The following is a 13,713-nucleotide window of genomic DNA, read 5'->3' as shown; positions in this document are numbered from 1 at the left end:
CTTCTTACTGTCTCTCAGGTGAAATAAAGTTGAACCCTGTGGCTAAGATATTAGGTTAGGCCTACAGATGGAAGATAAAAAAGGGAATAAAGTACAATTCAGGGAATAGTATTGGCTTTCATTACCTAAGGTCCTCTTGTTCTGAGCCCTAGGTTTCTTGAGAGCTGGCTGTCCAGGTGCTGGCAGATTTGTCCATCCCCAGCATTTTTCACATTACAGCCCCCCTCCCTTTTCATCTTCCCTTTGTGCTCTCTTGGTTAGTCCTAGAGTTTTTAGCCAAGCTGTCCAGTACCATCCCTAGTTCCTTTCCATCCTGGTACCTGGATGCTTTGAAAGATGTGGAAGACAGAGCCCAGGCCATAATTGACACCACAGATGATGCTACTGCCATCCCAGTGCAAGCTCCAGTGTCATGTCCTCCAACTTCTGTCCTGAGTGAAGTCTGAGACAGATTCCCCCTCTGTGTTTGAAGAGGGCAGTCAAGGTTCTATTGCAGTGTAGGGCCAGAGTGGAGCCGGAGGTATCACAGTGTTCTTTGTGTTCCCGTTTTATATGAGTGACTTAGAATTCAACATTTTTGGATGGAGTGGGGGGGATTTTTTCAAATGCTTCTGCTTTTGATTGGCTTAATTCACTTCAGGATCTTAGTTTATGAATATTCATCACACATGTACTGCTGTTTATCTGGTTTAAGAGTAAGAATGGGCCGGGCGCGGTGGCTCAAGCCTTTAATCCCAGCACTTTGGGAGGCCGAGGCGGGTGGATCACGAGGTCGAGAGATCGAGACCATCCTGGTCAACATGGTGAAACCCCGTCTCTACTAAAAATACAAAAAATTAGCTGGGCATGGTGGCTCGTGCCTGTAATCCCAGCTACTCAGGAGGCTGAGGCAGGAGAATTGCCTGAACCCAGGAGGCGGAGGTTACGGTGAGCCGAGATCGCGCCATTGCACTCCAGCCTGGGTAACAAGAGCGAAACTCTGTCTGGGAAAAAAAAAAAAAAGAGTAAGAATGTGATAATTTGTAAGGAAAAAATGAAACCCTTCTGTCTCGTGATCTGAAACAGTGTAATGTGGTGTTGGGATTGGAATTTCCTTTAAAATGTGAACGGACTCATCATTTAAATAGTGGAACAAAATAAGGGATTGTTAATTTTTGACTTTCCTTATCCCCTTTATTCTGTGGTTCTTGAAAATTAAAGATATATATTTGTTTGGCTTATTAAAGAATTAACAGAATTTAAATCTTAATAAATAAAAGCATCACCAACTCCTTTACTTGCTGAACATTATTTCAGCATTTGCCTGTGGGAGGCACTGTTGGTAGTGGGGATATTAACAAAACAAGGTTTATTCCTACCCATAACATGGTAAAGTCTAGGTGCAGAAGCCATAGCAGGAAGGGTAAGATTTTCTCTACGATCTAAAGAATGAGTTAAAAGAGTGGGGAGGTGAGACTCCAGTTGGAGCCTTCAAGTATGAAGGCCTTAAACTAAGGCAGTTTGGGGCTTCAGGAAACTGCAGGTGCTTCTGTGGGAGCTGATTGCTATGAATCTGGGTGGTGGCAGGGCTCAGACTCTCTGAACGTGAGACAAAAGCCTGGCATGGAAAATTGCTCTGAGCAGTTCCCCTCTGGGTGAAGGATGAGGCAGAGAGGAGTCTCCCCATGGGGAAGTGACAGAAGGTATCTTGCAGCTCTTGTACTGGTGCACTTGAACACAGTGCAAGGACTGGATGATTGATACCCATCATGTGCAGGGGTTTCCTGAGAAATATGGTGATAATTCCTTGAAGTGGTGCCCAGAAGCCTCTAGGCTGGAACTCATTTGCCTGGCCAGGGAGAACCAGAGCCTGTTCCGTTGACGAGACTTTTAATTGGGTTATTTTGAATGTAATATGGAGAACTGTAAACAAGGGCTAGGTTTTTAGTGAAGCATAGATAGAAATAGTGGTTTGGATGGATGAGCAATGGGGAAGGTGAAAAGGAGTTTGTCCTTCACTCAAAATCTATGATCTTTCAGTTGCATTCCAGCTACAAAAGTCTTGCCTTACCTAAAGTATACGATACATCCTTTCAGAAAGACAATGTACTGAGTTTCATTTAGGAAGCTGAATGATTGTTTGAGTACTTCCTCTGTGAGGTATTCAGCTACATATTTTCCCAGATTTTTGAATCATAAAGATTTAAGAGTGGATTTTTTTTTAAAAGGTAGCAGTAGCCTCTGGGGTTATAATCATATTTGATTACAACTGCCATTCATTAAGTTCCAGTGTATGTCAGACACTGTGCCACGTGCTTTACTCACATTATGTATCTTCCAGCAATTCTGCAAGACAGGACTTACCAAACCTATTTTACACAGGGGAACCTGAGGCTCACAGTGTTTGATAATTTCCCCAAGATCACGTGGCTAGAATGTGACACGGTTGGTACTTGAACCCTGGTATGAATTCATCTAGGCCCACACTGTTCCCACTGCTCCCCAGCCTGAGGGAGGCCTTCCGCCTGTTACGTCAGTTCTCTTCACTCTTCTTAATATCTTTCAGGTGACCTAAAGATAACCACATGGCTAAGATATCAGGTTCAGCCTAAAGAAAGAAGGTGACAATGAAAATGAAATACAATTCAGGAATTGTTGTGGCCTTTCTTTACTTAAATTCCTCCTGTCATGAGCCCTAGGTTTCTTTAGAGCTGACTCTGTCCAGGGGTCAGCAGTTTTGTTCAGTCCCAGCTCTTTCCCACATTATGGGACCCTCCTTGTGACCTTCTCTGCATGCTGTCTTACCTAATTCTGGAAGCTGGCCTGCTGATCAGCTTGTCACTAAGGTTTCTTCTTGTGAAGACTGGGCCTGGCTCCCAGGGTAGTAGCCTGGAGTCAACTGCCCCTTCCCTGACATAAGCCATTCCTACTCCCCACAGAAGTTCCCTGACTGTTTTATTCTCCACCCTGGATCCTCTATGATAACAACAGCTCTTTGATGTAAATGTGCATTTTGGACAGTGATGTTTCAGTACCTACCATGGGCATCTTCAACACACTCTCAAAGCATTTCCACATAAGCTGGTGAGTAGAATCTTATTTGCCACATAACATACTGGTTTTAGGGATGTAATGCTAAAGCCAGAGACAGAGTTTTTGAAATCATCCTGATATTTGACATTAGGAGTAGGACTGTAAAAAGATTTATTTGAAACAGGCCACTGAACACATACAAAGATGAATGAGTTTTCATAGGTAATCCAAAACCAAAGCTACCCTCAAAAACTTTGTAGGTGAGAAAAGACTATAGAAATCACTTTGTAAATAAACAAGAAGCCGAATTTCTTTTTTTTTCGTTTTTTCTTTCTTTCTTTTTCTTCTTCTTCTTCTTCTTCTTTTTTTTTTTTTTTTTTTTTTTTTTTTTTTTTTTTTTTTTTTGAGACGGAATTTTGCTCTTTTTGCCCAGGCTGGCGTGCAATGGTGTGATCCCCTTTCACCGCGACCTCCTCCTCCTGGGTTCAGATGATTCTCCTGCTTCAGCCTCCTGAGTAGCTGGGATTACAGGCATGTGCTACCATGCCCAGAAATGGGGTTTCTCCATGTTTATCAGGCTGGTCTTGAACTTTCAACCTCAGGTCATCTGCCCGCCTCGTCCTCCCAACGTGCTGGGATTACAGGTGTGAGCCACGGTGCCTGGCCGAGAAGCCAAATTTCTGAAAAACAAAACACAAAATTCTGACATCCACCTATGATATGAACAAGGGTTCCTTGGTGGACATGCTAGGTCTGATTTAAAAAGAAAGCAGTAGTTATCCATCTTTCCAGTGTCTCTTGTCTGTGTACCTGCACCACAGGAAAATCCTGATCTGCAGTGTGTCACAGACACCTGTACAACTGTAGGAGGCCAGGCGCAGTGGCTAACGCCTGTAATCCCAACACTTTGTGAAGCTGAGGCAGGCGGATCACTAGAGTTCGGAAGTTTGAGACCTGTACAACTCAGGAATGTTCAGTCATTGGAAGGTAGCAGAGGTTCACAGGGTAAGATATATACTGTACATCAAAAGGAATGAGAACATTCTCAGCCTTAAGAAACTTTACAGGTTATTAAAATGGAAGTGCAGAAAAGTGCTATTGAGGGCAAAAGGTGGAGCCCTCCCTGCCAAGAGTTAAATAATTGTTTTAAAACCAGATGTAATATTGTATTTGAAACTGCAAGTTTCCTAATAGGATCTAAAAACAGTTGGATGATTTCAAGGCAATGTTTGCCTTCCCAGAAACTATTATGTTAATAGTTGCTTGTAACTGAGCACTGTAATAGTTTCTGGGTAACAGTACAAGTGCCCATTTCTATCTCATCTGCCTCTCTTTTCTGGTTGCATATTTGTAGTTAGGCCGAAGCCAGTGCAAAATTCACATGCTTTCTCTTCGTTTCAGCAGTTACCATGTTGTAATGTGCAGCTAAAAGATGAAAGCAGCTTTAATTCCTGAATCACATGAGAGCCGAGACTCGTTATGTATTTGTTCATTATCCCATAACAAAATGCCACTGACAGGGTGGCTTAAACAACAGAAACTTATTTTCTCATATTTTTGGAGGCTGAAAATCCAAGATCAAGTTGTTGGCTGATTTGATTTAGTCTGTGGCTTTGTTCTATGGTTTGTAGATGGCTGTGTTCTGACTGAATTCTCATGTGGTTGTTAAGTTGGTGTGAGTGTCTGTGTCCTAATTTCTAATTCTTACAATGACATTAGTCATATTGAATAAGGTCCTACGCATATGACCTTATTTTACCTTGATTGCCTCTTCAAAGGTTCTATCTCCAAATACAGTGATGTTCTGCAGTACTAGGGGTCAAGACCTGGATATACGAATTTAGGGGGAGGGGCGCAATTCAGCCCGTAACACCTTGCCAACTCCAATCAGAATTTATGTGCATAAAAATAACCTTGCTGTGTAAAGCCATTTAAATTTCAGTGATATTTTTTTCTGTTCCTTCAGCTTGCTGTTACTTTAGCTGACTACTGCACTGCTCCTGTTCCTGTTCTTAGGCTTACTTTAATATTTTACTTAAAAGAAGGTGTAGTGCATGTATTCTTCTTGCAAAAAAAATTCTAAAAATACACGTCACAATTTTCCCCTTTACAAAGTTCCTCTAAAATTCAGCCTTCTACTTAGAAGTTAAAAGCTGAGTTCAGGCTTTTATAAACATAGATCTGCATACACACACACACACACACACACACACACACACACACACACAATACATCTATACATGGGAAATGATATAGTATAGATCTGCCACTCGCCTTTACCACTATTCTAAGTTCATCTGCATCCTCTCCAGAATCCTATGTCAATATCAAAATGTGACATTATTTGGAGATAGCATCATTTTAGAGGCAATCAAGTTAACATGAGGTTACTAATGTGGTCCTTAATCTGTTATGACTGGAGTCCTTATAAAAAGGGAAATTTTGGACACAGAGATATGTATACCGATGTGATAATGTGAACAGACATGTGGTGAAGACAGCTATCTACAAGGCAAGGAAAGAAGCCTGGAAAACATTCTTCCCTCATAGCCCTCAGAGGGAACCAACCTTGCATACGCCTTGCTCTTGGACTACCAGAATTCAAAACTGTGAGACAAGAAATTTCTTTTTTCTATCACACTGCTTGTGGCACTTTGCTATGGCATCCTAACAAACCACACTACTCACTTATTACAATGGATGCAGAAGCTTTCCATGAAAACACATATAGATTTATATTACTTTTCCATTTACTCCCTAGAATTATAATTTATTTTGGTGAAATAACAAGTTGAACAAGTCTTCTCCTGATGAACATGTGTTTGTTTCTCCTTTGTGGCTGTAATTAATAGAACTACAATCAACAACTTTGAAGAGAAATTTTGGGCAAATGCATGTAATTTCTTATAGGAAAGGCATATGAATGTGGAAAGCGAGTCAAAGTAAACAGGACATGAATATTTCATATATTTTAACATGTTGCTGACTTATTTCCCAAAATATTTCAGCGATCAATTTCCTCTAAAATAAATGTATATGAATATCTTATATTTTCACACACATCCTTTATCATCTTTTAAATTTTTGTCAGACTTATGAGTGCAATCTTTAGGTGACCTTGGGTTTGGTCACCAAACTATTTTAGATGCAACACCGAAAGTACCAACCGTCTATGAAAAAAAGAGATGAGTTGAATTTCCTTAAAACTTACAAATTGTATTCTGCAACACACATTGCTAAGAGAATGAAAAGCAAGCCAGAAACAGTTATAAAAGATTTGTGAGACTAGTATCTGAGAAAAGACATACATTAAAATACACAAAAAACTCTTAAGATCGAACTGTAAGGAAACAAAAAATTTGACTTAAAATGGGCAAAAAAAAAAAAAAAAAAATCTGAACAGGCACCACAGCAAAGAATGTATGTGAACGACAAACACATGAGAAATTTTTAATATTATATGTCATTAGGAAATTGCAAATTAGAACAACTAGGAGATAGCACTAGATACCCATGAGAATGGCTGAAAGCCGTAATACTGAAATAACAAATACTGACAAGAATATGGAGCAACAGGAACTTTCAGTCATTGTTAGTTGAATCACGTAGAGGAATCTTGAAAGCATATTTCTAAGTGAAAACAGTAATTATAAAAATGGTGCATAATTTATGATTCCAACTGTATTCTTGAATAGGTAACTGGATACAATGAAAAGTTCAGTGGTTTCTGGGCCCTCAGAGCGGGTAGGAGTTGGAGGGACATATATGAATAAGTGAAGCACACAGGAGATTTGAGATGGTGAAGCAGTTCTGTATGTTACTGTAATGCTGAATACTTGTTACACATTTGCGTAACCAACAGCATGTGCAACACTAAAACTGAGTCTTGATGTAAACTGTGGACTTTAATTAATGATGTAGCAGTATCGGGTCAATCAATTGGAGCAAGTGTGCAACATTAGAAAATGTAAATAGGAGTTTGTGTGTGTGCACACGCACAGCGGGTGGGTGAGTGGAGATATGTGGGAACTCTGTATTTTTATTAAGTTTGCTCTCTGCATTTTCCAAACAGCAATACTCTAAACAATCTGTTAATTTTAAAAGATGCAAATGATTTGAACAGACGCTTCACAAAAGAGAATACACCAATTGCTAAGAGGCATGTGAAAAGATGATCAACGTCATTTGTCATTAGGGAAATGCAAATGAAAACCAGAAAATACTCCACTACACACTTATTAAAATGACTTAAATCCAAAAATCTAAAAATACCAAATGTAATAGAGGATATGGAACAACAGGGATTCTCATTCCTTGCTAATTAAAATGAAAAATGATACACCCACTCTTTTAGAAGTGGGTATTGTATGAACCTATTCATATGACATTCTGGGGAAGTTACAACTCTAGGAACTATTAATAAAAACAGCATAGTTGCTAGGGGCTTCGGAAAATTGTAGAGATTGACTTCACGAGGAGATGCTCGGGAATTTTAGACTGATGAAACTGGTCAGTGATACAGGACTCTATGCATTTGTTACAATGCTTATAACTTTACATAATAGTTAAATATATATGTAAGCTTTAAAAATTAACCATGGTTTGGAATTTTTTAAAAAAGTTATTGGCTACTGTAAAGACAATAGATTTTACAGTGATGAAAAAAAAAAAGCAACAATAAGGAAGATGTTGCCATGTTCTAGGAAAGAGATGATGTTAGTTTCACCCAAAGCAATAGTAACAGAGATTTACTGAAATAGATGGATTTGGAGTGAACTTTAGTGGTTGAGAGAACACAGATGCTATTGCATTGGATGGGGATTAAGAGAAATAGAGGCGTCAAGCACATACACACACACACACACACACACACACACGCACACACGCGTGCGCACACATACAACAAATCTTGCCACGTTTTCTATTAACAAAAGCAAGATTGAACCATGATTTGGTTTATTGTTAGAATTTATGTCTATTTTATAACCTCTCTGATACACACATAAATGCTACTTCTTCGTTAAAATCTGGGAATGTCTTCATTCATGGCAACTATGGTACACCTTTGCTGGCAGAGGCAGCATGTTCACTGAAGGCTGAAACTAAGGTGAGAAAAAGAAAAAGGAACTGAAGATGAGTCATGTTTGGAGAAAGGTTGTGTTCAGTCTTCTTTTAAAAGGTCCCCGACACTGCCCCACTGATTCAATCCCAGGAACATTAGTCCCTCTCTTCTGGACAGGAGACTTACTTCCAATATCAGGAGGTCAAAAGATAGATTGTCATTTTCTTTTCACTTCCATAAGAAGTGCTCCCTTTTTGGGACCTCAGAAGAACAACTCCATGAGGATAATTCCCAAGGACATGGGGGCCAGAGCTGGAAATAACCCACCAGCTGCCTCCCAGTCTTGGAGAAGAGCTTCCTTGTCTGTGGATTTCCACCTTGAACACCGAGGTTTGATGTACCATTTCTGGCTATGAGCAGAGGCTGTCTGCCCTGGGACACTGAGCCAAAGCTGAAGAAGGACGTCAGCTCATGAACAGCTTAGTTGATTCTGGCCATAGTGGATAGACAGAACCCCAACCCTAAGTGAAATCTCTGGCACAGCCACAAGTCAACCTCTTTTGGAGTCTCAGGGCTCCTGAACATTAGACCCTTCTGAAGGTCCTGACAAGAGTAAGAGCAGCTGAAATTCCTTTCATGTGGATCGCCAATCCATGTGGAGAGGGAGATAGGCCTCTCCCTACTCCACTCACATTGGGGCAACCTGGCACTGGATTTAAGTTGACAAAGTGTTTGTGGACCTGGTCAGGTTTCTGTCATCAACACAATATCCCCCGTTCATGATTTTCTGGAATAGAGCCACTCACGTTCTCTTTCATAGATCCCCAGAGTTACAGAGGTCAGCAGAAAGACTGGTCAAATAGGAGGGGGAATAAATACCTCATTGTCCCAGGTAGCCTTCCTCTAGCCACTGTTGAGTTTTAAGTCCTACTCTGAGAAAGCAAAAGGCTCATGAAAGTAGCAAGGCCTTCTATAGGCTGAGACAAGGGGCAGAAGGAGCAGCCATTTCCTCTCTTCCCCTTTGACTCATATTATATCTTGCTTCCTTCTGTTACTGACATGACCAGTGACCCCAGCCTCTTTCAGTCCTTTCACCTCTATCCTTACTGATGCTGCAATATATTTTTACTGCTGACTACCTAAAAAATAATCTAAACAGACACTTATTTATTATTCTAAATACGTCTGTGTATATTTGAAGATTTTTTGTAGTATAATATTTTTAAAGTAGGCTTTAAATATCAGTTAAGGGCATATTTACGCAGGTTTTGTTGCTTTTGTTTTTTAGGCCTGTCCACTCGGTTCCATTGGTCTGTCGACCAATTCCTGCATCTGAATCTCAAACTCTTCATTACATTAGCTTCTTTGTAATTCTTACTACCTGGTAGACTAATTACTCTTTTTCAAGAATGTATTGACTATGCTTGACCATTTGCATGTCTTTATATTTAGAATCAGGTGATTCACACATGTCCAAAGCCATTTGGTTGTTTTGATTTGGGATTGCAATCGTTCTATAGATTGCTTTTTTCTGGAAGAATTAACATATTTAAAATAAGGAATCTTCATGCCTATGAATTTATTTTATTTTATGTTTATGTAAGTCTTCATTAATATGTCTCAACAACATTTTAATATTTTCATCTGTAAAGTTATTTTTGGTTAAGCATTTTTCTAAGATACTTGATATGTTAGTATGATAGGTTAAACATTATATATTCTTTACTTTCATTTTCATACTCTCTCCCTGACAGAAAACAAAGTTGACATTCTTTTGAATACTGATCTTATATTAGCAAACTGATATATTATTGTATATTGAATAAATTATCTTTAGTTCTTTTGGATTCTTCTCATGCACAGTCAAAGCATCCATTAATCGCATAAGCTTTGTTTCCAACTGGCCAATCCTCATTCCTTCATTTATTTCTTTTTGTATTGCTACACTTGCTACTACCGCTACTATAAAAATAATAGAAATACTCATAGCAGAAACTCTAGGTTAAGTCCCAAGTTCAAACTAGAAGCTTTCAACATGTAAAATATTTAAAAGATATATCTGCTGTAGGTTTTTCATGGATATCTTTTATCTAGATTGGTAACGTTTTTCATATTTGATAGACTTTATTTTAGAATAATTTTAGATCTACAAGAAAATTATGGCAATGTTCAAGGATATTCTTATATGCCCCATAATATATTACTCCTGTTATTAACAGGAATAAGGATTGGTAAGGTTTCCTAAAACTAATGAACCAATATTGATGCACCAACATCCTTTGTTTATTAATAAACATACTTTACTCATATTTATTTCCTTGTCACAAAATTCTATTTTCTGTCCCAGGATCCCCTGAGGATACTCCATTACATTTATTCATCATGTATCTTTAGATGCCCTTTGGCTGTGCCAATTCACTGAGACTTTTCTTGGTTTTGAAAACATTGACAGTTTGGAGGTGTATGGTCAGGTTGCCTTTGTGAATTAGGTGATAATTTTGTTTTGATTTGATGTAGGTTATGTTTTCTTGGAAGATGAAGTATCATTCCTAACCACATACCGACAGCACATAGTACCAACATAATTTATCACTGATGGTGTTAATTTCATTCCCATGGTGACATAGCGTTTTTCAGTTTTCTTCAGGGTAAAGTTACATTATGTTTTTTCCCCTGTGTCATACTGTTATCTTGGGATGGACGGGAAGACCCAGGACCAGCCAGTAGTCAGATGAGGCCTCTGAGGGAAAACTGCAGAGATTCCTTGCCCACGAAGAGGGGGATCCACAGAAACCAGCTTCCCACCTGCTGTCATCCCTGGGAGGCCCTGGGGCATGGTGGCCCACTGTGATGTCCCCTGACATCTTAGTGGGTAGAAAGAGGAGAGGGCTGTGCTCAGGTGACTCTCATTTCAGATCATGATGAGAGAAGGGACTCAGGACCTTCCAGGCATCCCCAGAATGATGCAGAGGAAGAAGTGGTGAGATATCCCACCCCAGACACAGAAGGACCCACAAAAACCAGCCCTTGTTTTCACGCCTAGGAGGCGTTGGGCAGGGCCATTAGGGAGAGGTGCTAGCGTGATTCATTTCCTCTTGGGGTTTCATGGAAATAGGAACCTGGATCCGAGGAAAAGTCTCTGGAGAGGAGGGGGACAGAGTGCAGGCCCTGTCAGGAATAATATGCTAAAGAAGACTGAGGGGCCTTCCCACCCAGTTTCAGACGGAGGGCAGTGGAGCCCTGCCTGGGGCCTGGGAGGCCCTATCCCACCGTGGATGGATGTGTTTCTACCTCTCTTGCACCTCGCAGGTCTCAGGGATGGGAGGGGCTTATTTGGAGGTGAAACACTCCGACCCACAGAGGCAGTGAGTCCAGGCAGTTTCAGGAGTCCAGGTGCAGCCCCTCAGGAAGGCTGGAAGGAAACACCCAAGGCTGTTAGTGCCCCTCCCCTGTCCCTGTGCCTGCTGCCAGCTCTGGAGGACCCCATCAGGGTCCCCAGATGTTCAACTTTCCGACTTCCATTTTGGGAGTCAGCAAAAAGGAGAGGTTTTCTCGAAGGAGGGCAGTTTCAGTTAAGCAGAGAGAGGAGCCCCAGGGCTGGCCACTGAACAATAAGAGAACTTTGTCGACAGACCGCAACCTCCCAACACGGAGGGGAGTCACAGGCTGCACCCAGCCACTCCCTGCTGTCAGCCCTGGAAAAAGGTGGGCTATGAGTGTCAAGGACTCCGGAGGTGGGAGGGAAGAGGTTGGTAAGGCTTAGGGAGTGAGCAAGAAGGCTTGGAGCGCATCCGAGAGGTGGGAAGGAAGAGATGAAAAACAGGAGGCGAGGTCGGGGATGAAAACGAGGCTGAGAAGGGGCGGGGCGGTTCCTCCGCGGAGACGAGGCCCCACCCCACGCTGCCCCTGCCGTCAGCCCTGGTCAACCCCCGCAGGGCTCCCGGATGTGCTTTCCCAACCTCCATCTTGGAAGCCTTGGAAGGCATTTCGTGAGGAGGCTCGACTTAGGTCAGCCGAGGGAAGTCTTAGACCCGACCAGTTCTCAAGGTAAGGGCCCTGAGGGAGAACTGAGGGACCTCCCACCATAAAGGGCAAAAGCCCCGGCGTGCCCTGCCCCTGCGGTGGGACGTGTAGGTCACAGAGAGTAAGAGGGCAACCAAGGTGTGACGAACGTGTCCTCCTGATGGGAATATAGCAGCCGACGGCTGAGGGACGGATCCTCCTGATGGGAATAGAGCAACCAAGGGCTGAGGGACGGGTGGTCATGACGGGAATTCGGCAACCGACAGCTGAGGGACAGATCCTCCTGACGGGAATATAGCAGCCGACGGCTGAGGGACGGGTCCTCCTGACGGGAATAGGGCAACCAAGGGCTGAGGGACGGGTCCTCCTGAGGGGAATACGGCAACCGACGGCTGAGGGACGGGTCCTCCTGACGGGAATATAGCAGCCGACGGCTGAGGGACCCGTCCCCACCACAGAAGAAAGGAGGTGCTGGCCCTGTAGGGAGTAAATAGGGAGATTTTGAGGAGGATTAAGGGAACCCCCACCTCAGAGGACAGATTCCCAGAGATTCCCACTCTGTCCCTCCTATCAGCCCTGGTAGAGCAGCTCCCCAGTTGCCTCAGGCTGAGCCGCGGCACCTCATTTCTGAGTGAGGGGTGTAGGGGAGGGGGAGGCTTGGTCTGAGGGTCCCACGGCAAGTCGGCAGAGGCAGCTGCCTCCGGTTGGCAGAGGGAAGATTCCCAGGCCCTGCTGGGGATAAGAGTGAGGACTGAGGTGTCACATGTGCTTCAGAGCAGATGTGAGGCTGCCCCGACTGCCCCCGTGGTGGAGTATGGGACGTGGCTGCCTCCTCACTACCTCCCTCTGCTCTCAGGGATGTGGAGGTTGCGCTGAGGTTTTGCCGCAGGCCAGCACAGTGGTGGGGACATGGGCCGATCTGAGAAAATGTGACAACGCTAATTGAATTCTCAGGGGGCCACAAACCCCAGAACTGTGGGGCTCTGGGTGTCTGGCCAGCCCCAGCTGCAGTCTTTAGTCAGAGGGGCTCTCTTGCTTTTTTTCTTTTTTTTTTGGCGGCGGGGAGACGTATCCCTCTTGTCACCCAGGCTGGAGCGCAATGGCATGGTTTCTGCTCACTGCAACCTCCGCCTGCAGTGTTCAAGTGATTGTCCTGTCTGACTCCCAAGTAGCTGGGATTACAGGTGCCCACCACCATGCCTGGCTGATTTTTGTATTTCCAGTAAGACGGAAATACATGTTGTCCAGGCTGCTCTGGAACTCCTGACCTTAGGTGGTCCACCCGCCTTGGCCTCCCAAAGTGCTGGGATTACAGGCACGAGCCATAGTGCCCAGCCCTCTCTCATTTCTTCTTGCAGGTGCTCCAGGAACCAGGAGTTGAAGACCAGGGTCTGAGTTGCACTTCTAAAGCCAGCACAGCAGAGGAGGCGCAGGCAGTGCTAGGAGTCAAGGTGAGTGCACACCCTGACGGTGTACCAAGGGCCCCACCCCTACAAACAGAGCAGACCCGGCAGCACCCAGTCCTAACCACCTACTGTCAGTCCCGAAGCCTGGGGTTCTGCCTACCAGCTGTGCCCCGAGGTGCTTCCTCACATCCTCTTACAGGTTCCCAGGGA

The sequence above is a fragment of the Saimiri boliviensis genome, chromosome X (assembly GCF_048565385.1).
Source record: "Saimiri boliviensis isolate mSaiBol1 chromosome X, mSaiBol1.pri, whole genome shotgun sequence".
Lineage (NCBI taxonomy): Eukaryota > Metazoa > Chordata > Mammalia > Primates > Cebidae > Saimiri > Saimiri boliviensis.
The sequence above is the reverse complement of the archived record's forward strand: the minus strand, read 5'-3'. Positions refer to the sequence as shown.